The 25,723-nt window shown below is 43.4% G+C and overlaps 1 pseudogene; it reads right to left on the bottom strand.

The window, feature by feature from the left end:
• LOC136677425 (myosin light chain kinase 3-like) overlaps positions 1-25,279 on the bottom strand; it is a 53,434-nt pseudogene extending 28,155 nt beyond the window's left edge.
• Between the last annotated feature and the right edge of the window lie 444 nt (positions 25,280-25,723).

Below are 25,723 nucleotides of genomic sequence, written 5' to 3'. Positions count from 1 at the left end.
TCCAACTAGTAATTGGACAGCTGGCTTTTCTCTGGTGTCTTGGCATTTTATATGTCATTGCAATGTTTATTAGCATACAAGAGAGTTAACAAAAGGTCTTCAGCTTCAGTCTCTCCACATGATGACCACGGAAGGGTCAGCGCGAGTAAAGCAGGACCCAATGAGGCTGAAAAATCAGACAAAGCATCCAGAGACTGAGCCAAAAATCATCCAGCTGTCACATTGTTAAAGAGCAGGGACACAATGGAGAGCTTAGCAATGCAAAACAACCTGGCAGACCACAAGAGGCTACACAACACAAGACAATCACAACGCACACGGCACAAAGCAGAGCTGTCCAGAAATGTCCAGGGACGCGGGAGTGTCAAAGACAGCCATAAAGAGAAGAAGCGGTGTGATCTCAGAGGATTTAACACGAGATGAGGACCTCTGGCGCTCCTCAGGAACTAAAATACTGGGTTACACTCGGCTAAAAAAGTAGATAAAAGTCTTCAGAGATGTGGCAAAGTCTTTTAAAATGAGTGCGATACATTCTTTTCCCCCTGCAGCTTTCTCTGAGGAAGTCCACCTGGGAAATGTATGTGCAGCACAAAGTGTTCGGCTACTGTTTAGTTTAATAATGCCTAAAGCTCATAGGATTTGTGAGGCTTTTATGATTTAGTTTCATTGTTTGTTTTTTAATCTGATTGATTTTATTAGTTCATTTCACTGTGAAATTGGCTCACTGCTTGTGTGTGTATGATCTGTTCCGAGAGATGAAGTGTACACACTGAAAATTATAATTATGATTATGAAAATTATACTTTTAACACAAAAAAAATGTAATGCATATGAAAGAGGCCATATACACGAATCAACCATAACATTATGACCACCTCCTTGTTTTTACGCTCAGGGTCCATTCTCTCAGCTCCGCCGACCACACAGGAGAACTTTGTAGTTCTACAATTGCAGGCTGTAGCTCGTGTACAGCTCAGTGGTGCACCTCAGTGATTCTGAAGTTGTCATTTTCAATTAAAATTCATTAGGGTCCATTTAGAGAAAATTTCTGAAGCCAAGGTCTGGAGCATGTCCTTTACGTTAAAATAACCTTGTAGTTATAGCAACATTTTATGTCATTAACAACCGAATGTCACTTTCAATTATATTTCAATATATTTCAACAAGATTTATATATAAATATTTTCTCAATTCAAGTAAAATTTACAAATAAAACAAACTCAATGCAAGTTTTAAATAAAGTCCCCAATGACCGGCAGTTGCTGTTGACTTTACTGCTTTTCCATAACCAGCGATCTGATTGGCTCTTATTGCTAGAGAGCGGGACTTTATCCGTTAACAGCCAGCTGATTGGCTCTTTATGCTGAAGGACGGGACTTTATCCATAAACAGGATCCATGTTCAGCGTTATGAGAATTTCAACCAGTAATCGTTCCCTTATTTTTAAAGTTTCTGGTTTTAACTCACACAACACTGTCATGTGAAAGTGTATCAACCAGGTCCGGATCGGACAGTGTCTGGGTCCCGATTCGTGACCCCTGCTTTAAGGAATATGATTTGACCTGAAATGACCACAAACGAACTACGCTCTGCCTCTCTCACTAACAATGTATTTATGATACTCACACATTTTAGGTGGAGTCTCAGCCTTTTCTGTTTGCTCAGTAGTTGATTTTTATTCTAACTTCATGAGCTGAGGCACTGATGCAGTGTATTACTTTGCCACGCCACACTCTCAGTTAATTTCCAATTTGGACAAAGTGTAAGGACCGTTTCAGATTTTTGAGTGTACTGTAATTGTGTGTTGTTTTTAACTTGGTGAACAACATTTATCTGAAGTTCACAGTCTTCTTCCGCTCTTTGACAGATCAATACAATCTGGATTGGTTTGTTGATCCGTACGTATCCGAAAGTTTAATTTTTGTCCTCCACTAGTTGTTTATCATGGACTAACAGGTTGTTTTCTATTGCTAAATTCACCATTGTGCCCTAGCATCTCAATAATGTGGCAAATGTTGGCACATCTAATGTTTTGGCTCTATCTCTGGTCAGTTTTCAGCCTCATTATGTCCACTGGCATTAAAACCTGCTTTGTCTTCCTTCATTTCTCATTCTGAGAGGCAACGACAACCAATGCCAGATGCAAAGGCCACATCTAGAATCAAATCCGGACCTTTAGCTCGCTCTCTTGTGCATGAATTAATGATGCAGCAACATATAGCTGTGCAGGAAACAACTGTGCAGCCAACTGTCCAATTACTGGTTGGGGTTGGGTGATGTCAGTGGGTCACAGGCTTGAGGCAGTGATGGAAAAGATTTGAAGGTTATAAACATGATAATTTGCTGTAGGATTTTGTTAATTTGTCCTACAGCAGAACCACAAACTGGGAAAGATTTATACAAGGTTTACATACCACTGAATTAAGTTATCTCAAGCCCTTTCCCACCCTCCTCCAAGAGGTACACAGTCCAATTTCTGCAGTGCTCAATCCAGAGTAGCAACAACATAGGCTCTGTTCTCCCTATTACAGCTCAGTGGTGCAGCAGGTAGTGTCTCTGTCACAGCTCCAGGGACCTGGAGGTTATGGGTTTGAGTCCCGCTCCGGGTGACTGTCTGTGAGGAGTGTGGTGTGTTCTCTCTGTGTCTGCGTGGGTTTCCTCCGGGTGACTGTCTGTGAGGAGTGTGGTGTGTTCTCCCTGTGTCTGAGTGGGTTTCCTCCGGGTGACTGTCTGTGAGGAGTGTGGTGTGTTCTCCCTGTGTCTGCGTGGGTTTCCTCCAGGTGACTGTCTGTGAGGAGTGTGGTGTGTTCACCCTGTGTCTGCGTGGGTTTCCTCTGGGTGACTGTCTGTGAGGAGTGTGGTGTGTTCTCCCTGTGTCTGCGTGGGTTTCTTCTGGGTGACTGTCTGTGAGGAGTGTGGTGTGTTCTCCCTGTGTCTGCGTGGGTTTCCTCTGGGTGACTGTCTGTGAGGAGTGTGGTGTGTTCTCCCTGTGTCTGCGTGGGTTTCCTCTGGGTGACTGTGAGGAGTGTGGTGTGTTCTCCCTGTGTCTGCGTGGGTTTCCTCCGGGTGCTCCAGTTTCCTCCCATGCTCCAAAACACATTGGTAGGTGGATTGGTGACTCAAAAGTGTCCGTAGGTGTGAGTGTGTGAGTGAATGTGTGAGTGTGTGTCTCCCTCCACCTTGTGCCCAGTGATTGTGGGTAGGCTCCAGACCCACCACGACCCTGAACTGGATAACCGCTTACAGAAAATGGGCAATTAGAAACCACATTTACCAGCCTTAAAGGAAAAGGATTTCTTATTATAAAAGATAGAGTGAGAGAAAGCGGGAAGTAAGAGTGAAATGTAATACTGAACTATGAATATTTGGGGCATAAAGTGGATTGAAAGTATTCAATCAAAAAGCTAGAACTGTGTGGGATGTGGGGCCTTAAAAAAGAATGTCCATTGCCATGATTGAGGACACTGATGTACACTCACCCTCCCAGCAGCTCGTTGGGCTTGACCGCGTAATAGGAGCCCATGGGAACCTGCTTGGCGCTGACAATGCGGTGCTCAAAAGGGGCCGGACAAGGCGGACAGTCGTCTGGAAAAACAGAGAGTTGAAATAGGATCATGAAATATGTAACTGTTTCTGAGTGGAGGGTCTAAACTGTGTTAAACCAAAGCTCCATTATTAATAAACAAATTAATTCATATATTTATTTACAGCAATGTTTCTGCTTCTATGTTCTTCTGTAGCTGCCGTAAATAAATAAGATAGCTTTGGTTTAACATTGTACACACAAATATTAGCAAATGATTTCTGAGAAGGTTTGACTGCTGATATTTTGATGTATGTTTCTATCAAATGCAGCTCACAAGAGATAAGACATCAAAGTGTCCCCGAATGCCCAGTTGCTGCTGCATGGAATGTGTCCCCCACATAGGAGCTGCCTGCCATTGCTCCTTTAAACAGTGGACAATGTAAGACACTGCCAGGTTGAAGATGCAACTGCATACAAGAACATATATGACACAAAGGAGCAGCCTAAATATCAGCACAGTTTCTATGTTATGATTGGTTATGATCTGTAGTTGTTTTTTTTAAGGTCGTTAAAGTAGCTACCATCCACTGGTGGCGCTGATTTAATCTAATCAACACACACTCTCTTTACTGAACCTGAAGAAGAATCACAGAAACAGTGCTGTAAACTGCTGTGGGAGAACGTTACACAGGAGACAATCCTGCAGCCCCTGACCTTCTGGTGATTAAATATAGGCTACGGCTTATGGTTAGGATTAGGATTAGGGTTAGAGTTAAGGTTAGGTTTGGAGGCAGGTTTAAGGCTGATTATGTAGGCATCTGTAATTTAGGTATGTTTTCAATGGGCAGAATTCAATTTTGTACACAGTACATCAAATTCAAAAAGGAGATCTCCTTAATGTCTCTCTAGTTTCTCCTACAGAACAATAAGATCAGACGGAAAAGCAAAGGAGACTTTAGCATAAATCTCCTGTTGTTCAAATGTGTCTCCTGAGATAAAGACCTAAGTGATCTCATGAGTGTCTCCTCATTTTTAGTGGAGATCTCAGTTATGCTACAAACTGTGTTGAGATTCATCTCTCTCTCTCTCTCTCTCTCTCTCTCTCTCTCTCTCTCTAATTTCTTATGTCTCCTTTTTGTCTCATTCATCTTCTACAAAGGAATATTAGGAGAATCACCATTACGTCTTCTGAGCCTTTAGGGAGCAACCTATGAGCAATACATTTTTCCTCTGGGATGGTCGTTTTTGTCAGAAACATGTCGTCCAGGCTGGACTACGGCCTTCCAGCAGGTTTATAAGTAATGACACAGACCAGTTTTCACATTAAAGCCAGGCACTGTGTCAGAATGTGGCTGTAGCTGATATTACACTCTCCAGCGCTGACTGAGATTCTGTGAACTGATCTATTGACTGCTCAGAATGGACAGCTGCTAGCGAGAGGCTGCCAAGTTATTCAGTTCATCTTTGTTACAAGTTTAGCTTGAGATGCTCTCACGTCAGATTGAACGCAATGCACCATTTCCATAACTGCTCTTCATGTGCAGGCTTACATATTAATATAAATCTTCATTATTCATGTTAATAACTAACGTAAACGAGTCATTAACTACTGCAGCGATTAACCCTGGAGTTACTCAGGAAGGCTTTCACTCACACCGTGATAACTAACATCCGATAAAGCTTTTCTCACTAATCCAGCTTGGAATAGCACTCAATATTCTCTTAAAACTACTATACTTCAAACATAAGGGAAGGGCTCACGTACAGAAGTTTCTCACATCTATCAACCAGTGAGTGAGCACCGCGCTCCAAACACCATCCAACATCACACCACCACCACGTCCACCATCATCATCATCATCATCATCATCACACAGCTTCAAACACCAGCAAAGGGTTCACTTGAAGATACACAACTTCTGCTCACATTTTCATTGTAAATGATGACACAGATGAAAAGCTGAGGGCCCCTGAGGCCAAACCATGTCCCCAGTAGTCTCGGGTTATAAATACCAGGCCGGTGTAAGGTATGTGGTTAAGAGTTATGAGTCCTTAGGGAATAAACTATTAATTCCTCTGAAGCACTTCCTAATCCCAAGCCTGGGGAACCACTTCCCCGCAGAGTTTCAGCTGTTCTCTGCCTGGATCAGATATTCTGAGGCAAGGAATAGTTGAGATGGTGCAAGGTACGCAGGTCCCCAAGAGCAGGTTTAAGAAACACCTGAGAATTTCAGTAAGGGATGGAAGGAATCTTAGTTGTTTGAAACGTTTGAAAAAAGAAATTCAGCTATGTGTTTCTCATAAATTAGAGTCTTTCACATTGGTCTGTGGAAAATACACTGCTCCAGAGAAACTCCCCGACTCTGGAGAGTGTCCTCACTCTTATGTTGAATCATTTGAATACACTTTCTATAGCTGAAGACATACTACAGGGCTGAGTTTTAAAGGGGACATATTTTGTACTCGTTACTCGTTCAGTGCATTGGCACATTAATGTTTATCTGGATTTCACCAACACACACACAGTGAAACAAGATCAATCCCAGTCCATGTTCTGAGGGCTAAACATTGGATAAAACGAGCCGTTCTGATTCTGCTCTATATATGATGTCAAGTGCAGAGGGTTTAGAATGGCCCCACCCCTCGTCTAAGTCTGTCCAATCACAGTGCTGGACCCGCGTTTATGTGACAGTGCAAAGACAAGGTTAAACGTAGCAAAACAGAAACAACAGGTGCAGAGAAAAAAAAGCACTGAGTAAAAATGGAGAAAACGAGAACGAAGAAGAAAGAGAACAGAGTGAAAACGGCTAAAAACCAGAGCTTCTGCTCCTCGCTCCTCACTGCTGTGCGCTCGGGGTCGGGGTGAACAGCGAGCGGCTCATTATCATTTAAAGGGACAGCCGCTGAAAGCGGGCGTTCTGAACAGGGGCTGCTGTGGGGCTTATGTGTTTATGGGGAGAATTTGTCCCCTTATGTCATTTATTTTAAGGGATCTCTGGGAAGCTGGGTGCAGTTCAGTGATGCTTTTAGGGAGTGAATAAAATGACTATATTTGTGTCTGCATTCTATCACCACCAATGTCAAGAGATCTGAGTCAAGCAGTTCTCATAGAGCCTCTCTAAATGAGTCAACTGTTCTGTACCAGACTATTTATTTATTCATGTGTATTATATAAAATGGCATATAACTCACATTTCGTCACACAACACTGCGTACATTATGAGGAGACCTTTACCTACCAATGATGAGGAGCTGAGATCGTGCCCCGTTCTGTGTCGTAGGACTCGTCTTAATCTCTGAGGCTGGGCTTAAACCACTCTGTGATGAAGGACTTCTCTCGCTTTCTGAGGCAGTGCTTGTCCCAGTCTGTGAAGCAGCACTCTTCCCACTCTTTGGAGCAGGACCCATCCCAGTTTTTGAGGCAGAAATTACCCCAGTGTGTGGAGCAGAGCTCTCTTTGGCAAGGTCAGATGGGCGCTGGGATGTGACAGGTTTTTCCAGATCCGTGCCAGCATCCTCTGTGAGCGTTTCCCCGGCGACTGGTCCGGATCCTGGCTCTCGCTCAGCTCTGTTTGGCTGCGAAGTTACCAGAGCAACTGCCTCCTTCTGCCGCGAGGCCGGCTCCAAGCTCTGCCCGGTGGACGCCGGCAGTTCCTTAGAGACGTCTGCCTTCCTGTGCTCTGCATCCAGCTCCTGTTTGGGCTCCTCTCGTATGGAACTGTCCAGAGATGGAGGCTCTTGAGTGGAGGAAACTTCTCTCTGTCTGTGCTTAGTTCTGACAGAAACACATCATTCAAATCAGTGGATTAATAGCGGCTTTAGCTATTGTCTTTACACTGCATTTAATGTATCTATACAGCATTTATTTACTCTCATGGTGCTTAAAAATGGTAAAAACGTACAGTAAAGGGCAATCAACATTTTGCAACCTGAGCCAAATGATAACTGGAGTCCCTTCAGCTGAACAACGACAAACAGAGGGGCTTTTATTCAGCTCCACTGAGGAGAAACCTAGGGTCAGTTCTTATCTCAGCTCTAAGGCTCTTACTGCTGCAGCACAAGAAAACCTTGGAGTGTCAATTGATTAAAATTCATTCATTCATCTTGTGTAGTCACTTCATCCTGATCAGGGTCAGGGTGGAATCACAGCCTGGAGAGAGCGACAGTCCGTCACACTCACTCAGTGTCTCTCTCTCTCTCACACACACACACACCTGTGGACAATTTCACCCACTCTATGGACAACGTCACACCTCAGACACCTCAATCCAGCCACCAGCACGTGTGTTTGGACCGTGGGAGGACAGCGGAAACCCACACATACACAGGGAGAACACACCACACACCTCACAGACAGTCACCCGGAGGAAACCCACGCAGACACAGAGAGAACACACCACACACCTCACAGACAGTCACCCGGAGGAAACCCACACAGACACAGGGAGAACACACTACACACCTCACAGACAGTCACCCGGAGGAAACCCACGCAGACACAGGGAGAACACACCACACTCCTCACAGACAGTCACCCAGAGGAAACCCACGCAGACACAGAGAGAACACACCACACTCCTCACAGACAGTCACCCAGAGGAAACCCAGACAGACACAGAGAGAACACACCACACTCCTCACAGACAGTCACCTGGAGGAAACCCACGCAGACACAGGCAGAACACACCACACTCCTCTTAACATCCACAGGTCCTAACACTAGAGACCTTCAAACACTGCTGTTAGTCTACAAGTCAGTAAACAGAGCAAGGCTTAATTACATCCCCGACATGCTGCAGATGTACAGCCCCCTCCAGGTGACAGCTTCCAGAACCAGAACTGAAATGGTGAGGGAGTATCAGCCTCTCTGCAGCAGTCAGCTGGAGTAAAAACCCAGAAGCAGTTAGCTGTACACAGACTGCAGCCACTTTTTTAAAAGCAGATTGAAACTATATCTGTTCTCCTGTGCCCTTCTCACTCCCCCACAGCTGCACTCTGCATCTGTTCAACACTTCACCATTTATTCTGAAGAGCTTTATACTCGCTTCAGCTTTATGTTTTTGTTTATTCTCAAGCTTTTACTGGATCTTTGCCTTAATCATTAGTCATCACCGAATCCATCCGTCAGTGAATCTCTCCCAATTGCACACAGTGCTCCCAGCCTCGGGAGGGTGGAGATAAATGCCCAGACACAAGGTAGACCCACAGCTTTTTTGTGACCTGCTGCTTACGCAGAACCCCAGATAGCTTAACACACCTCTGGAGAATGCAAACTGCCTAGATCTTTCACATTCGCCGACAGGCATCAGGAGGTGTCATCCCAAAAACTCAGAGAGCAACAACTGTTTTTAAATTAATTAAAAAATTATGATATTTGATAGTTTAACTTACCTTAGCTTCTCCTTATAATTTTAATTTATTTAGGATTATTTTTTTCATTCATTCAGTTCAGGGTCGCGGTGTGTTCAGAGCCTACCTGGAATCACTGGGCGCAAGGTGGGAAAACACCCCGGAGGGGGCGCCACACACAGGGAGAACACACACACACACCCGCAGGAAACCCATGCAGATACAGAGAGAACACACCACACTCCTCACAGACAGTCACCCGGAGGAAACCCATGCAGACACAGAGAGAACACACCACACTCCTCACAGACAGTCACCCGGAGGAAACCCACGCAGACACAGCGAGAACACACCACACTCCTCACAGACAGTCACCTGGAGTAAACCCACGCAGACACAGCGAGAACACACCACACTCCTCACAGACAGTCACCTGGAGTAAACCCACGCAGACACAGGGAGAACACACCACACTCCTCACAGACAGTCACCTGGAGTAAACCCATGCAGACACAGAGAGAACACACCACACTCCTCACAGACAGTCACCCGGAGGAAACCCACGCAGACACAGCGAGAACACACCACACTCCTCACAGACAGTCACCTGGAGTAAACCCACGCAGACACAGCGAGAACACACCACACTCCTCACAGACAGTCACCTGGAGTAAACCCACGCAGACACAGGGAGAACACACCACACTCCTCACAGACAGTCACCTGGAGTAAACCCACGCAGACACAGGGAGAACACACCACACTCCTCACAGACAGTCACCTGGAGTAAACCCACGCAGACACAGGGAGAACACACCACACTCCTCACAGACAGTCACCTGGAGTAAACCCATGCAGACACAGAGAGAACACACCACACTCCTCACAGACAGTCACCCGGAGGAAACCCACGCAGACACAGCGAGAACACACCACACTCCTCACAGACAGTCACCTGGAGTAAACCCACGCAGACACAGCGAGAACACACCACACTCCTCACAGACAGTCACCTGGAGTAAACCCACGCAGACACAGGGAGAACACACCACACTCCTCACAGACAGTCACCTGGAGTAAACCCACGCAGACACAGGGAGAACATACCACACTCCTCACAGGGGGGGTCCCAGTGGAGTGAAAGCCACTGCTTTGATGAATCATAAAAAGCAAAGTGTAAAGAACCTTGGGAGGTTAAAGCACCTTTACGTAATGTTTCCTAGAACGGACACAGGGGCTGGTGAATGTGTGGATTGGGGCCAGATTGTACAAACCCCATCTCCAGAAAAGTTGGGATGGTGTGCAAAATGTGTATAAGAACAATCCTGGGAACTCATTGTTTGCATCAAATGATAAAAGAAATACACAATAATAGTTCTCAACATTTAAAGTTCTGTTTCTTCACTAATTTCTATAAAACTCATGGATTTAAATGAGGTTACATTTAAATCTAGAAAATCTAGAGGTTTGTTTGTAGTTAGTGAGGGTTAATTTCGGTCTAATCTCCTCAAGATCCAAACGCAGACAAGAGTAGTCCATGGTAAACGTGGATGGAAGACACAACCTTAAGTCTGAGAGCCCTTTGTTGTCCTGCAGTATATATTCCACAGGCTGGGGCAATAGATCAAATGAATGCAGGGCTTTTGCAATCACGCAGAGAGTGGCGTTCCTCTTCAAAGCCTTTCATTCCAAACATGAAAAGCCCCGGCTTTATGATTTAGACTAAAGGGCGCATTCACGTTGCGACCTGGAGTGGTTTTCACATGCCAGGCCTAATAAAGCGCTGTTGTGTCCATTAATTAATGCAGGAGTGTTGGCTATGGTCCCTCCAAACCTCACGTGTCAGAATGAAAGATTCATGTAAATGAGGGAAACAGGAGACGCTACCTACCGCTGGAGTGTGAGCTGATAATAACACTGTGTATGGATGACCTTGGGCACGGGGGTTTGGGACGGTGTGTTTCTGTGTGGGAGCCTCACACTCGTCAGGTGCTGTTCTATTCCTTTATGTGTCTTTATACGAAGGAAGGGTGAAAGCGAGTAAGTGGGAGTGAGAAAAAAGAATGTCTTGCAAAAGTGTAATCCTGATCTATCACATGACGGATCGAGCTCCAAAGGGCACAGGTTTTAAGTTGGATGGCCTTCCTGCAAGAGACCAGCAGCTGCAGCACACAACCCCTACCCCTACCTCAACTAGGGCATGGTCAGGCAACCAACACACTGTGGCTAAACATTTAACAGGCAAACCTCCCACTTGGGACCAGGCCCTGGACCTGGAGCGCCGAACACGTGCAACCCCCAGCAAACTGGGGGAGAACGAAACAGACAGACGAGCTTCAAACCCTGGACCTCCAGACTCTGTGGCAGGGACATCATCATCACACCACTGCACCACCTCGGTGGATTTCTATTTTACTGCATCATTTGAACACAGCAGCTGTCCTTCACATTGTGTGTAAACTTCCTGAAGAATGGACCAATAGAAATACTCCAAAACGATTTGGAATTAAGTCTCGTTCCCTGTCTCCCACTGGAAGTTAAGAAGTGAAGTATAGAATAAGAAGTAACTTATAAAGATATTATGTTGTAGATTCATATTTTCCTTCGGACAGAGACAATATTTGAGATCGATTTGGAATTTAAGGTGGATTTATGGTTATTATAAGAATATTCACATTCATCTTGACATTATTTTCCCGTGGACAGTTGGCACCGTGGCGTGACGGGGATGTCGTAGCCGCTCAGCTTTGAGGCCTGGGGGCGGTCTGGGGTTCGCTCCTTTTCTCAGGTCACAGTCTGCGCGAAGGTGGGTGTGATGTCCCTGTGTTGTGTGGGGGATGCGCTGGTCAGGGAGCTCCTAGCCTGGTTGGAATAGGAGGCTGTGATTGTTAGATCAAGATCAGCATCAACTTCAAATGAGAAATATGTAAACGAGATATATCCACTAGAAGACTCTACAACAGCGGAGACTCTCCCCTCTGCAGCTCTGTTAATCTTGCAGTAAACTGACAGACCCTCATCCTGTAATTAAGGCTCTAACCTTCACTCCCCAAAAACAACAGCGATACCAAAGCGTCAAAGAGGCTCGGCTCTTCCGAGCCATCAGAGCCCAACAGCGCCGAAAGGGACAATTTCACCTGAGTGCGCTCCCATCGAAGCTAAAAAGCCACTTTGGAACACAAAGGCGGGGTCTGAGGAGAGTGATAGCACCGATGGAGACGTGTGAGATACGGTGGAAACACTTTACTGTGGACGTCAGAGCACTATGTTCCAACACACACACACACACAATCTTGTATATGTGAATTGTGGGGACATTTCATAAACATCCATTCTTTTTGTTGAGACTTACCTTCTTAAATATTCCATAAGTAATTCTGGCTTTACCTTAGCCCTAACCTGAACCTTACATTTAACCTAACCTTAATCCAACCTTAAACATGTCTTCATCTTAAAATGTAATGGTTTATACTGTAGGGATCAGCTGCTGGTCCCCACAAGTCCCCACAGTGTGAATGTGTGAGCAATTATTGGTCCCCATAAAGTAATTTAGATTTAGCACACACACACACACACAGAGAGAGAGAGAGAGAGAGAGAGAGAGAGAGCTTTTATAATCTCCACTAAACAATAGAAGAGCTTAAGGCCACTCTTCTCAATGCCATGCACCAGCTAAAGAACCGAGCACTGGGCTGTGGAGCAGTGGAACCCTGTTCTCTATGGATGGAGCTCCATACAAAGACCTTATCCACTTTCCAGCCTCTAAACTGTGTTGCAAAAATATCATTAGAGCAGAAATAATTTGCCCCGATCCCATTGACGCAACAGGATCAGGTTTAAATTCCATGTTGATGTTCTCTAGTGACTCACGAAAATGTGAAAACATGTGCAATTTGGACTCACTTTGCATTAAATATATCAGTGCCAGGGAACACACACAAACACACACACACACACACACACACTCATACAGTACAGTAGGGGGCGTGTTCAAGGGCACTTTATCCATAGATTTTGACAGAGAAATAAATGCTGTTTCTTCCTTCCCCAGGCCCTATTTTTTGCTGCCAATCCATTTATTCATCATCCATAGATTATTCCTCTTTGCATTATTCTTCTTTCCGACCCTCATTTCTGACGTTCTCTCGGCCCACACATGTGAGAAATAACAGGGAGAGCAGGGCATTATGGAACGTTTCTACAGGATAAAAATGTTCACTTCATGTATCTGGACTCTATCTGTGATAATGACAGCTATTATATTTGCTGCACTGTAATTTAATCAGCGCTATCATTAGAAAGTACCAGGTTTTATTCAGTGCTTTGGGTCGGTTGGGGGAAGTTTTGGGCTGAATTTTCTTGAGCTTGGGTCAGCTTCTGACTCAGAAATCGGTGCTGTGATTCACGTTTTGTTGGACCCAGATCAGGGACAGTGTTTGGGGCTGTATTTGTTTGGGGCTGATATTTCCGGCCTGATTAAAACTGCGAGGGTAAGGAATCAGAGGCAGTGCAGTGTCTTTAATAAGTGTGGCCCGAGTGCTGGGAGAAGCGCTGCTGTGGTAGATTTTGCGGTTGAGCTTTGATAAATCCCCATCCAGGAGAGATTTCCTCTGCTCTAATGCTCCTGACTGAGGACATGAAGGGGCTGATTAGAGGCTGATGAGCTGAATGGAGAGTGTTAGAGCAGGAGAGTGAGAGTAAAGCCGCTCGGGCCACAGAGGGATTTGGGGAAAACAGTTCTAGTCCACTGCTTTCGTCTGGACACTGGTTTAAATTCAGCTCCTCACCTCTGTGGCTGTGTGGCTGTGGAGTGGAGTCGGGTCAGGGGCTCCGGAGTCTCGGGAGACTCTGGAGGTCTGCGGAGCCGAGTTTGTAGAACTTCTGGAGGCTGGGTCTTTGGTGTTTGGGTGGGTGGAGTTTCTGGAGGCTGGGTTCGTGGAGTTTGTGGAGTCTGAGGAGATTCAGGAGGCTTGTTTGGACTCTGAGGAGCGAAGGCTTGCTCTCTTCTTGGCTCTCTGCTCTTCAGGGTCACCTCTTTCAGCTTGCGCAGGACTTTACCTTCACCAGGGCCATTGGGGGCTTTGTTTGCCTCATGCGAGGTCACTTCATGTGCTTCACGCTCACACAGAACTATGGGGAAAAGAGGAGGACCATCAGAATTAACTCTGAATCAAACTCTGTCAAAGATTTGGTAATATTTAAATTGGGGTTAATTAAGTGATGCCCAGAGGACTGGGCTTTTGTATATTGTTTAGCATTGTTCTCCTGTCTGAGTGGGAAACTGAACCCTTCTGCTGTGCTGAGTACAGTGGAGTCATGCAAAACACTCTACAAATGCATCCTCTCCTAATTCCGCATGTTATTTTGATTTTCCTAGCGTTGCTGTCTGATTATACACTCAGTTCTGATCCAGTTACGTCACAGTCTTATTTTTAGCCTTGATTTTAAATGAAAGCTAAAAATGCACATTTCTATGTACTTCTACTCACCGAAGTCACATTATATATGGCACAAATTACTCTTTAATGAGGCAGCAATTACCTCTTATCCACGTCCTAATAATATGCCATTATGAGTTTGGACAATTGAGAAAAACCTCACTGAAACACATAAGAGACTGTAGCAGCTCAGTTTCTAAATGCACACGTAAATGTACTTAATGATGGCATGCATAGCGAATTTAAGTGATATATGGTGTCTCTAATAACTGTGTAATTACACATTAGCAACACCTGCAATGTTGTTACTAATGGTGACGTATACAGCATTACAAGAGTGTATCTTAATAGTTACTATATAATTACATAATGTCAAGAGTAAAAACTGAAGTTTGGACATGTGTTTTAAATAATCTGTACAGTCCCATTTAGTTTATTTTTCTAATGTAATCATGTTATTACTTATAAACAACCTGGGTAACTACAATGTAACTTATGGTGAACTAGTCATTATTACAGGTAAAATACAGTGGTCCAACTTGTCTAACTGTCTGTTTTAAAAGTATATTTTCGACCATCTGTAACACTGAAAACCTCAGCAGTAGTTGCACTGTTATTAATGTGTATTTACATGAACACAAAGCACAGTGTGACCCTGAATTTTGTAACAAAACAAACCAGAGGATTATGACATTACAAATCTACATACGCTATAAATTCTGAGCCTGAAAAAAGAACGTCTACACTCTGATGTGTTTTTCATCTCTCAGCATCAGTCAAAGCCAGCCCCCCGGCTCACACGGTGGCCTCAGGATAGCTAAAGGCTAACACGTGTTTGCCACAGCATCTGAAGGTTTCTCCCACACAGCACCACAGGGCAGAAGAGTACATTCGGAGGAGGACAATAACTGCCCACGTCTGTCCACTTGACCTGGGAGTAGGAAGAATATCGCTTTATTTACGAAATTAATTATTCTCAAACAGCCTTTTAACAGCAATTCCTACCAGGGAATTTAATCCTTACAAAGAAAAAAATATCTTAAAACTAATCAATATATCAAAAATTTCTCATCATAAGGATGTTGTAAGACTATTATGAAAGTTTTCAACTTATTTCTTGGAATTTATACACTGTCAGAAAAACTGTCACTGCGCTGGTACCTTTTGCTGTTGTTGTGGTGGCACCCTAAAGGGAACATACACTGCACCTTTAATTTGGGAACATATTTGTAACATATTCTGTTTTAATTAAACATTTTAAAGTCATGTCAATTTCATACGCCCCATTCATTCATTCATTCATTGTCTTTAACCCTTATCCAGTCTAGGGTCACGGTGTGTCTGGAGCCTACCCAGAATCACTGGGCGCAAGGCAGGAACACACCTACACACACATTCACTCACACCTACGGACACTTTTGGGTCGCCAATCCAACTACCAACTTGTGTTTTTGGAGCGTGGGAGGAAACCGGAGCACACGGAAGAAACCCACACAGACACAGGGAGAACACACCACACTCCTCACAGACAGTCACCCGGAGGAAACCCACACAGACACAGGGAGAACACACCACACTCCTCACAGACAGTGACCTGGAGGAAACCCACGCAGATACAGGGAGAACACACCACACTCCTCACAGACAGTCACCTGGAGGAAACCCACACAGACACAGGAAAAACACACCACACTCCTCACAGACAGTCACCTGGAGGAAACCCATGCAGATACAGGTAAAACACACCACACTCCTCACAGACAGTGACCTGGAGGAAACCCATGCAGATACAGGGAGAACACACCACATTCCTCACAGACAGTCACCCGGAGGAAACATTTAGTATCAATAATGTACCTGTACTGTACATTTTTTCTGAGTGTGTACTCATGGTGCACTTAGTACTACATTCAAATTAGTGTGAAATTACTATGAATTACTGTGCTCCCTGTGACCTTTTAATTTCATGACTAAAAGCATTTAAGGAACAATCGGTAAGATTTACATAGTGCAGTTTCTGCAGTGCTGGGCCTGGGGTAGCAATAGCAGTGTCTGTATTCTCCCTATTAGAACTCAGTGGAGTAACACAAGCCATATTTTTAAAGTAAGAATACGATATGGAGTTCCTTTAAAACTGATTTGTTGGAATAAATCAAAGGGTCTACAAGCTCTTAAAGTTCACACAGTGCCATGATTTTTAAAACAACAACAACAAAAGCAGCAGCATCACAAAGAACAAATGTCTGTCAGCATTTTAACAACCTTCAAAATCCTTTAAAAAAAAACCCCCACAGGGAATGCCTGCATTGGCAGAAGCCACGTCTCGTGTTGTATAGTGTTCACACAGCTCCCACTCCCTGCTGGCTCCGCTCCTACACACCTGCAACTACTCAAAGACTTATGAAGACTTCTAGGACCCTTTAGGACCCTTTGCTACAACACTGCCTTTGTGTAAAGCCCCTGTGTTTGTGGCCTGAGTTCTGAGTGCTGTTGTATTGCTGATTCCTGTGTTTACAAACTTACTTAGTTTCTATGGACTTTGACTATGGCTTCACCTCCAATGTATGGCTACTGTCTGAAGCCTAATCCTAATATAACTAGGATCCTGTCTACACCTCCTACATTAATTAAATAAATAAATAAATAAATAAATAAATAAATAAATAAGAAATCACCTAGAAATGCCTGTGTGGAAACATGAAGTATTCATTTTTTCAGCATTTTACAACACTTCAGGGCCATGGGCCACTTAAGAGACTCTTTAAAAATGTTGAGTTTCCTCAGATGTTTTGTAGCATTTATCCATCAGTGTTTCAGTAAATATATTTTACACAAAGCTCTTCTGAGTTGGTTCTCAGTGTTGGACATTTTACTTCTTATAAACCACATTTGTGACTTCAGACTAGGGCTGGACGATATGGTCAAAATTTATATTGCGATATGTTTCTTCATCTCGCCGATATGATATAATTCAGATATCGATATGAGCAATAAAAAAGCCACAGAAGAAAGGCCAAGAGCTGAAAGAAACATGACATCACCCTCAAACAACAACCAATATTAATTATTAATTGACATTCACTTTTAAACTAGGATTTGACAATAATTCAATTTCAATATTCATCGCAATATAAAATGCTTCAATAACAATATGATTTTTAAACACATTTTCAATATTTAAATACACTGAGAGTCAATACAACTGACAGTCATTAGAGGGCGCTGCCTTCAGTTCAATATTTTTAAACTAACTTTATAATTAATATCGATAAAGCCATGACGTTTATGTTTGATGGTGAGGTCATGTTTCTTGTTTTTTCTTCTTGGCAGGTTTTCTGTGGCTTTTTTATTGTTCATATCGATATCGAAATTATATCGTATCGACTGAAATTAAGAAACATATCGTGATATAAATTTTGACCAAATCGTCAAACCCTATTTTAAACTAACTTTTAAATGGAGTGCAGTGCCCTTTAATGACCATCAGTCAGTGACAGATGCTGGAAATGATGTATATTGAAATAATGAAAATTTGTTTAAAAATCATATCATTGTTATTGAAACATTTTATATTGTGATACATATTAATATGGAATTATTGTCCAGCCCTACTTCAAACCTGTACATATATTTATATATAGTTTCCTACAATATCCCAGAGTCTATAAAAGTCCCAGCATTATTTTTCTGGAGAAATGGTGTCTAAGAATCTAAGCGTGGACTGTGACGCATCTAAGAACTGATCATTTCTGCAACCCCTAAAACCTGGTGTAGCTGATGATCAAGCCCAGTCTCTGTGGTGTTTGAAGAAACACTGGAATACCTGTAGATTCCTCATTAATCTCCTCTGGAGTCTGCGTCCCCTGCTGACACAGAGGTGCTTTCCCCTTCACAGTGTTCTCATCTGATATGTTTTTCTGAAAAAAAAGAGGGGAAAAAAAAGAGGCAGACGTGTCACAAGCTGTTTCCACGTGAACAAAGAAGCTGCATTGTTTTCCTGAACATCGATGACCTCCAGGAATCCTTCTGCCACTCGAAATAATTCCCTCCTCCCTTCTCAGCAAGACTTTTAAAAAGAAACTCATAAAAGCTTGGAATGAGCTCTTCCCTTGTTTAGCCTCATCAGACCTCCGCAGAATAAAGACGATGCTGAGCACAGAGGTCAAACCAAAGCAAGGTCGCTTCTGATGCAGGATACTGGGCGTTCTGGCATCTGTTCCACTCCTCGTTTAGACTGAAAAGCCAAGGGGGAGCACGGCTTCAACAAGTGTTTCTCAGAAAGCAGCAAAACTTCACTGAAAATACAGAAAGAGGTGCGTCTAATGTTCTCTTTATTCTCTAAAATCAGCTTCAGGTTTAGTTTAATCGCCTCACAGAGAGAAAGTGTGGTATTCTTATTTTAAACTAAAAAGAAAAGAGTATAATTTCACCTCTTGCCAGTGATGGCATTAAACAAACACAAATCTGCTTTTACGACTTACTGGACACAGTTAAATCCTCAGGTTAAGCTTAGAGTTGGGTTTAGGATTACGGTTTAAAGGTAGGGTTAGGCAAAAGTTAGTCTTTAGTCTTTTAGTAAGATATATATATATGTTTTCACAATGACACCAGGTTGGATTTGAAAGTATTTTAACAGACTTCATTCATATTATAACCCAGTAAATGATTAGTGGGATAGATGTTTATTACTAGTACATTGTACTTCTTTACCTTTTGTACAGTTTCAGTACAAAATAAAACAGATGTAACTAGTGGTGTACTCATAGTTTATTAATCTACAGAAATAAACAGAAATTATACTTTTATAACGTATAAAGGGGGCCAGATCAGTTCCAAGAATGCTTTTGTATTTCCACTTGGGTCTTTACTGCTCCTATAAACACTCCAAGCACAACCCCCCCCAAAAAAAACACCCATCCTTTTTCTGTGAATCATTTGAAAGATTTAGGCGTCAGGAATCATGCTTCTACGAGCCGTTTGGATGGCTCCCTTATTGTGATGTCACAATAAGTAAATTTGCATAGAATCACTTTGGCACCACCCCTCACCTGCGTAAACATGGGATGGGTGGGGTGTGGCCAGCAACAGCTTATTTGCATAAAAGTGACAGAGCCCTTAAACGGCTCGTTCTGAAGCGGGCAAGAATAGAGCTGCTGAGATCTCTTTATGTGAGAGTGAACTTGTCTTGTGCAGCCCACAGACCTATTCTAACTTGTTTTAAAAAGAGGTATAATATGTCCCCTTTAAAGGAACAGGTACTGAATCCAGTCGTTCAAGACAGAGTCGTTCAGACACGAGGAGAATGATGCTGTGGTTCTTTGGTCATTGCGGTATTTTGCCCAAAACAAATCACAGATGTTTTATTATTAAGACCCAGAACGGTGTGCCTTTGTGGGAGAGTGTGAGAATATGACTACTTCTAAAGAAGATGCTGTATAAATACAGTTTTACGCTATCTTAATTCATAAGGGGATCCAACCCCAGCCTACAATAAAACAACTAAAAGGAAGTGAAGAAAGGCTGGATCATCCTCAGTGAGCGATGTGTGCGCTTGACTGAGCCGTCTGCAGACCCGTAATCACTGCTCATGACCGGAAGACTGGAGATGGCTGTCAGGTGGGCGGCCACATGCTAAACCCACACACCCGAATCTGCATGGAAATGAGGGCCGGCTGTTGGTTAATTGGTTCCAGTGAGGAGGATCAGGACGATCTCTTGGCTGCGAGGCTGATACGGAGCGGGTTCTCCTCCACAAATAGCAGTGCTCACGAGGTGGTGCTGGTTTTGTTTATTTTTCGCAGATCAGACTCAGTCGACCGTCGCAAAACAGCTGTAAATTACGTGGTGTCACAATTCCAGAGAATCCAACACCTCAAACAGCACAAAACGGAGTTAATCCCAACAGTGTTTACAGTGTCCAGGGTCTGCCTTGTCACACACTCCATTTAACACAGCAGCTCTTCTGTATGACAACATACCACACCATGAGAGCCAGACACCCACCTCCATCACTGCTCCCTACAGCCCCCCAACATGGGGAACTGGAAAACGCCCGCAGGAAAGAGATCTGCCCACGGAGAGGGTGACTGGAGACACCAAACAGAGAGTCTGAGAACACTGGCTTGATATATAACTGATATATTAAGGAGACACTACAGAGATAATAAAAGAACCAACTGTGATAGTAAAGAGACTATGGAGAACTTATTAATGAGACATTAAAGAGATATTCTGGAGACTACAGAATATTAAGGAGACTATAAAACGATATTAAGAAGACAATACAGAGATATTAAGGAGGAAGTACATAGATTTTAATGTGGCTAACAATATATTAATGAGACGTTACAGAGATAAGGAGACAGAATTGAGATATTAAGGAGACACTACAAAGATATTAAGGAGATACTAAGATATTAAGGAGGAACTACACAGATATTATGGTGGCTAACAATATTAATGAGATGTTACAGAGATAAACCACTATTGAGATATTAAGGAGACACTACAACTATATTAAGGAGACACTACTGAGATATTAAGGAGGAACTAGTGGCATTAAGGTGGCTACTTATATTATAAAGACAGTGCATAGATTTTAATGAGATGCTACAGTGATGAGCCACAATTGAGATATTAAGGAGACACTACAAAGATATTAAGGAGGAACTACACAGATATTATGGTGGCTAACAATATTAATAAGATGCTACAGAGATGAGCAACAATTGAGATATTAAGGAGACACTACAAAGATATTAAGGAGACATTATTGAGATATTAAGGAGGAACAACACAGATATTAAGGTGACTACTTATATTAATGAGATGTTATGGAGATAAGGAGAAACAACTGAGATATTAAGGAGACACTGCAGAGATATTAAGGAGACACTACTGAGATATTAAGTAGGAACTACACATATATTAAGGTGGTTAACGATATTAATGAGATGCTACAGTGATGAGCCACAATTGAGATATTAAAGAGACACTACAAAGATATTAAGGAGACACTACTGAGATATTAAGGAGGAACTACACAGATATTAAGGTGGCTAACAATATTAATGAGATATTACAGAGATAAGAAGGCACTACAAAGATATTAAGGAAGCACTCCAAGGATATTAAAGAGACACCATAGAGATATAGAGGAGGAACTATAGAGATATTGATGAGGCACTTCAGCGATATTAAGGAGACACTACAGAAACATAAGGAACCTGTTCTGCATGCTGTTGTCTGGTGCCTGCTGAAGGAACGGCGAGTTCTGTGGTGTAGTGAAGGAGGAGAAAAGTGTTTCGTCAGGTGACCGTGACATACTCAAGGCCAGCTGTCCAACAGAGAATGAATTCCATCAGACCCATTTCAAACACTTTGTTAACATCCCAGTGACTGTGTAAAACCAATGGAGCATCTAATGGAAAGTCTGCTTTGTCTGTTCTGTCTGCTTATTGTTTACTGTTCCTGTTGTGTACAGATTGTCCTGTCAGTGTCTTATTGTTTTGTGTCATCATGACTATAATGGGGCCAAGCTCCTTTATTGTACTAATACAATTACATATGTGTAAATATTTGTAGGGGTGTGTGATGTCTGCAGTCAATCTGTCATGAAACAATCAGACAGTGAATCACTCAGTCACTCAGTCAGCGATTCGTCAGTCAGCAACATTTCAGTCAGTGTTTCAATCAGTCAGACAGTCAGTCAGTGAATCAGTCAGTCAGGGATCAGACAGTGATTCATCAGTCAGTGACATTTCAGTCAGTGTATCAATCAGTCTGACAACCAGGGAATTGGTAAGTGAATCAGTCAGTCAGTGAATCAGAGAGTCAGTGAATCAGACAGTCAGGGAATCAGACAGTGATTCATCAGTCAGTGACATTTCAGTCAGTGTATCAATCAGTCTGACACTCAGTGAATCAGTCAGTAAATCAATCATTCAGTGAATCAGTCAATCAGTCAGTCAGTGAATCAGTCAGTCAGTGAATCAGACAGCATTGTCTTATCATCGCTGTTCATTTCAAATGGTATGGAAATGTCACGGTGAATGCACCAATAGATTATAAGACTCTAATATTATCTTGATCTTACAGCTTTATAAAACAAGATCATATATTATACCTAAAAGATCTTTAAGCGGTCATAGTGTCTGGTACTCACACCAAACTCACGACAAAGCCATGTCTCTGACTGATCGGAATGTGTTTGTTATGTGGTGTGCCTGCTTTCTTCTGTAAGGCTTGGATCTATATAAAGAATAACATAAGCAAGAGCAGGCGAGCCTCGTTTTACTGGACCACCATTGGCTGCAAAACGTCTGTCACGCATGCCTCACAGATATTTCAGAAATGGGGGCAGTCATTCATGTGGGTCCAAATCACACAGCCTTGTGTGTGACGTCCTGTGTTTCTAAAAACAATATCAGTTATGATTCCTGAAACGTTTTATGTTCCACCGCCAAATGGAGGACACGAGATTTTTCATTTGAGTGAGAAAATGTAGAGCATGGATTTAACAACCCATGAAGGAAACGCACATTCATTTGAAAGTCATTACTAATAGTGATGATGAATTGTGAAAAACATCTTTCACATTTTATTACCATTATTTAAAACTGAACAGATGTATACACTGCAATTATGCCACAGGAAAATTCAGTCTAGCTGTTTGTTAATCAGTTTGAATGAGTCAATTCAAAGAATCAGCAAAGAAACTGTGCTGCTACATGAGTTGTGTGCGGCAGTTAGACATCATTTTGCCCACCCTGTAATTGCCCCTTGTGTGACTGCTGCCTCCAATGTCCAGACACCCTCCCTGTCAGTGAGTCAGTGACTACTCAATAGCTCAGTGAATTAGTCAGTCAGCCAAAGAATCAGTCTGTCATTGACTCAGTCAGTAACTCAGTGAATCAGTCAGTCAGTCAGCCAAAGAATCAGTCTGTCATTGACTCAGTCAGTAACTCAGTGAATCAGTCAGTCAGTCAGCCAAAGAATCAGTCTGTCATTGACTCAGTCAGTAACTCAGTGAATCAGTCAGTCAGTCAGCCAAAGAATCAGTCTGTCATTGACTAAGTCAGTAACTCAGTGAATCAGTCAGTCAGTCAATCAGTCAAAGAATCACTTAGTCAATGAATCAATCAGACAGAGAATGAGTCACTCAGTCACTCAATGTATCAGTCAGCAATTTGTCATTCAGTGACATTTCAGTCAGTGTATCAATCAGTCTGACAGTCAGTGAATCAGGCAGTCAGTCAGTCAGTCAGTGAATCAGGCAGTCAGTCAGTCAGTGAATCAGTCAGTCAGTCAGTCAGTGAATCAGGCAGTCAATCAGTGAATCAGTCAGTCAGTCGGTGAATCAATCAGTCAGTGAATCAGTCAGTCAGTAACTATATAGACAACAGCCAGTCTGTCAGCTGAATATTGCTCTTGTAGTCTGTCCAGTTGATGGTCCAGCTCTAAATTTTTACCCCAATTCTTTTAACTTTGAGCTCTGAGCTCAGCGTGGTGTTATTTTATCTCCCTCTGCATCTGTGCTTCAGTTTGTGTGGAAACACTCCAATAATAAAGAATTAGCCTCTATGCAAAAGTGGAGAGCTCTTTCAAACAGCGGAGAGAGTCTGAGAGCGGCTGAGCACACTTTCCAGAGTGTAATAGGCCTAAAGCATGTGTGACTGAGGCACTTATTTGGAGGAACAGCTGGAGAGGCCGAGCTGAGGCTGGACTCATAGACATTTGGGTCAAAAGCCTCTGGACGACAGCGGCATATCAGCAGGTCGGGAAGAATCTGAAGCTCTTTGTGAAACAAAATAAAATAGCCACCTGGGAGTCATGCTCAGGGGACAGGTATGTTTGATTTACTCAATCTCCAGAGTGGACACCAGCTCATAAAGGGACTGCAGCAGAGCTGAGAAAGAAAAAACACAGCATATCTTGTGCTTCTATCATCCGGTAGGGTCTGGAAAACCTGATATTGCTTGTCTTATGTATACTATAACATCCGGATGTTTGTAGACACCCTTACTTTAAGATGCACATCACCCAACATCAGCATACATGAGCGCAATCAAATCTTGGAAAGCCGTCTTCTAATATGTTTTCTAATAGTTCACAGCAGACTCTTACTCTTACTGCAGCAAAGGAGGATGAACTCCCCATTCATTCATTCATTCATTCATTCAGCTTCTATAACCGCTTCATCCTAATCATGGTCTGTGTGGTCAGAGCAGATACTAAAAAACACCTGGTTCCAAATTGACCTATTGGAAAAGGAAAAGAAATCTGAGTAGAGTCGTGTCGTAAAGAGTGGAGTAGTGACCGTGCAGTGAACACTGTCCCTACAGCACTGAACACTGCATGAGTACTGAGGACAAAAGCGTCCAGTGCCCCGAAGTGTACTGACCTCCTCCTCGGCCGTGTCCAGAAGGCCCTGCTTCCTCCATGGCACCACGCCACTGAGGATGAACTCCACGATCTTAGAGCTGCGAAAGACATCACTCACGTACCCGAGCACTTTGTCCAGAGTGGACACGGAGCTCTCTATTCCCTCGATCTTCTTCCTCTGCTGCTGGCCCTCTTGCTTGAGGCTCTTCAGCAGCGCCACGGTTTCTTCACAAAGGCTCCTGATCTCGGTCACGTCATCAGAACCGGCTTGACTCGCATCTTTGTGAGTCGTTTTTACAACAGATCTCTCGAGAGTTTCCTGTCTGATCTGTGACAAGCTTTTCTCCAGTGCATCCATTCCCTGAGTCACAGCGTCCAGCTTCTGAAGCACCATCCCCTGAGTGTTTACTATGTGTTCCACCTTACCTTCCAGCAGGTTAAGCTTGTCCTCCACGTTTCCTAAAGCACCCAGCAACGTCGGACCTGACTTCCTCGGCGCTCTGGACGCAGCCCCAGCATTGTCCAGTTTCCCACCCTCATACATCTTGGCAATGCAGGTGGCCAGAGTCACCTGTTTACTCATGGCTGGGCGCGAGAAGTCGTCAGGTTTGCGGTACAGGGGAAAAACAAAGGAGAAATAAGAAAGCTCCACTAATCCTTTGGTTCACAAAGAACAGGAGCCAGTGGAACGAGTTATTTTGGTCCCTCCAATCTTGTTCCACTCTGGGCTCCCAGCAGAAACAAGCAGCACGGCCGGACTCTGGTCAGTATGTGCCAGAGACATGACACCTCTTAAATAAACACCTCCATTCTGGTCTCTTATCTTGCCACTTCTATTTTTCCTTTAACCCCCACCCCCTCCCCTCTTTTTCTCTCTCTCTGTGGAGTCCACTCTGACACAGGCCTTTTATATGAACTACAAGGTCCTGCCAAAGTTCCAGTGGTCCCTTGACGTCACCAAAATATTTAAATTCACCTCGACACATGCTGCTGACAAGAGGACTCGAAAGGAATGTTCTCTACGAAC

Source organism: Hoplias malabaricus, chromosome X2 (genome assembly GCF_029633855.1).
Source record: "Hoplias malabaricus isolate fHopMal1 chromosome X2, fHopMal1.hap1, whole genome shotgun sequence".
NCBI classification, from domain to species: Eukaryota; Metazoa; Chordata; class Actinopteri; order Characiformes; family Erythrinidae; genus Hoplias; species Hoplias malabaricus.
The sequence above is the reverse complement of the archived record's forward strand: the minus strand, read 5'-3'. Positions and strand labels throughout refer to the sequence as shown.